The 3,024-nt window shown below is 43.0% G+C and overlaps 1 pseudogene; it reads left to right on the forward strand.

The window, feature by feature from the left end:
• The first annotated feature begins 677 nt into the window (after window positions 1-677).
• On the forward strand, window positions 678-778 carry LOC129236628 (U6 spliceosomal RNA; annotated as a pseudogene).
• The last annotated feature ends 2,246 nt before the right edge of the window (window positions 779-3,024 follow it).

Consider the following 3,024-nt stretch of genomic DNA (forward strand, 5'->3'; position numbering starts at 1 on the left):
CTAAATTGGCTCATAACCCAGGATATAAAGGACTTATGCTCTTTCTGGATACTTTATGGGACAGTGTAATATATATAGCCTGGGTGGCGTTAACAGGGGTTAAAGACTTTATTCGGAAGCATCTGAGGAATTTAGTGAAACAATGCAGCGGCCAAGATAGTCCAGCGTAAGTGCACTAGTCTGCCATCCCAGAGGTTGTGGGTTCAAATCCCACATAAAGTACAGTCCTCGCACTTTTCCAAATTTACCTACTTTCCCTGTTTCTAAAAACAAAACAAAAATTGATTCCTCAACCCCAAAAACTTATCGTTTCGATCTTTACTCCGCGTATTATTTGCTTTGTGACTGCTAAAACATCCAAATCAGTGGCAAGAGGAAGCGGGCGATCGCGGTAATAGCGCAGACACACGAAATTTAGCCAAGTCCTCAACCATCTGTGCGATTCTTCTGCCCGAAAAATGTGAAACACAGACGACGCTCGAAGCAGTAAGAAGGCGTTGTTCCTAAGCAACGACAGGTGGGCATTTACATTATTTAGGACTGGCAGCGGCAGGCTAATCACCTACCCTGCCAGAAAGCAAAATAGATTAACGAAGCCAACGCAAGCCAAGTCTCGTCGAGGCCCTATGTTCCCAAGAGGAGTGAACAAGGGAAAAAACAAAAAATTGCGGATTGATGCTCTTGCTTCGGCAGAACATATACTAAAATTGGAACGATATAGAGAAGATTAACCCTGCGCAAGGATGAAACGCAAATTCGTGAAACGTTCCACACTTTTAAATCCGCACCGAAGCTTGCACCTCTGTCTTCACTGACGGCTCCAAGATGGAATCGGGAGTCAGAGCAGAGGTTTTCTCTAAACCAAATTAATCTTTCGCCTTTAAACTGCCGAACACTGCTAATGTTTTTCAAGCAGAAGTCGTTGCGATCATGCAGGCATGCAAAGTGCGTAAGGAACGCGGGAGCGAGGGAGATATTAACATTTTCTCCGATAGTCAAGCCACGATTAAGACTCTGACGACGCCATGGTGCAGAACGAAATTAGTAAACTCCTATAAAGAAGAGATCAAGTCTCTTGACTGTGCAGGTAGTATTTCTCTGATCTGGGTTCCAGGACATAGGAACATAGAGGGAAATGAATTTGCTGATGAACTTGCCAGGAAGGGGGCTGAATTGGCCTCAGAAACCTCCTACCCGGTTATCGGCATCCCCCTGACAGTTGTTAAAGGGGAACTGCACAAATTATTTCCCAGGAAAGCGCAGAAAAGCTGGAGTTCCCTTTGGCCCCAATACGATATACAAAGGACTCAGAAAATCCTTTGGACTCCTCACCATTCAATTTCCAAACTCGTATTTGGTTTTGATTTTGGTTTAATTTTTAAGTTTAAAAATGCGTTTTTCCAATTTCAGATGGCCAGCAAAAAAAAAAATGTTTAACCTGGATGGAGAGGGACGAGCTGGCGCATATAACCAAGAGGGGAGAACGCGCGAATGATATGAGATGCTATGGATGCGATGCTAGTTTGCACTAACACATACGAAATTTCATTAATTGTTTTAATATTTTGGACCAGTTGGAGAAATTGCAGTTTTAGATTTTTTTAATAAAAAATTAATTTTTAGTATCAGAGCAGGTAAAACCCGTATTTGATTCTTGAGGTCCAACTTCTACTCCATAAGCAAATCAGCTGTTCACTAATCCACGTAACAACCGTCAATTTTGTACACTTAACTACGTCGGTAATCTCGATTAGTGCCGCCGTCTGTCTAGGCCATTGGTAATAATTTCAGGAAAAAACGACGAGCAGAAGCAAGCGCCTGTCTTTATTGCGAACTGGATGTTGAAACTTCAGCACGCATTCTCTGCGAATGTTCAACCCTCGCAAGACGAAGACTCGTACACCGATGTGGTGTGACTCTGAACCCATTGGTAATAAGGAACAAAAGGCCTGAGGCGGTGCTCAAATTCATCAGAAGCCACTAATTTCTTACGTGCGGTCAAACACAATAGACTACATCAAAGGTCCCAGTGCATTATTGCCCAATAATAATAATAGTTACATTGTATTTAACCGCATAAAATATTGCTTCGAAAATAAACTAACTACATAACTAAACCTATTCCAAGAGAGAGTCAACAACTTTTCTTCGGCATCGTATACGCTTTTGTGCAAGGACTCTCAGTTCAACAGTACGAGATGGTGGTCTGTCTACATTTCATCCTATCTGTTGGAAGGAGTTCGATCGCACCGCCTGCTTGGCGATGTTGTCATCACTCTTCCTCAGGGTGTCGCCTACCCATTGCAATTTCTTTCTACGGATTTCAGACGCCATTATCGGATTGATTAGCCTTCCTCAATAATTCGGTGTTAGAAGGTTTTGAGGTAAAGGAAGAGCAGAAAAAGTAAAGTATGCCTTGATAGCATGACTCCACGATGTGACCTTTGAACCTTGGCACAGGAACATTGCAAGTAATTGCTGGGCGATTGAGCTCGCTAAACAGGCGACCTCAGAGGTAGTTTCCACTCGAAATAAGAGAATTGGGATCCACTTAGCTGACTGTGGTTTATTACAGGAAGGATGGGCTTCACGTCAATTCAGCGAACGCTATATAAGTACATAAGGTACGGTAAAGAGATCGTTCTGGCTTTGTGTGAGTCGAATGCACTGGAGTGAATCTCTAATATGAGCAAAGCCTCGAATTTTTGTGGGTTTCCTTATCGGAAAGTAACGAGTTTCTTCTGGACGTATGTGGATCGAGGGATTCTAAAGTTAACAAAGCCTCAACTCTCGAACTCATGCTGTGAGACCTGACGTTGCCGCAAGACCTCTCTACGCCAGATGTATGGTGGATGGGGTGGAAGCAACTTAACATCTTCTTCGTAGCTGTTCTGAATTCATTCGGCTAAGTTTTATGCATCTCGCATCACACTTCTTTGAAACCGATTACCATGTAGAGCTTAAACAAGACAGTAAGGCTTTCCATTTGTAAGCCGGCTTCAAGGAGTAAGTCACACGTAGCTT

The sequence above is a fragment of the Anastrepha obliqua genome, chromosome 1, assembly GCF_027943255.1.
Source record: "Anastrepha obliqua isolate idAnaObli1 chromosome 1, idAnaObli1_1.0, whole genome shotgun sequence".
Classification (NCBI taxonomy): Eukaryota; Metazoa; Arthropoda; class Insecta; order Diptera; family Tephritidae; genus Anastrepha; species Anastrepha obliqua.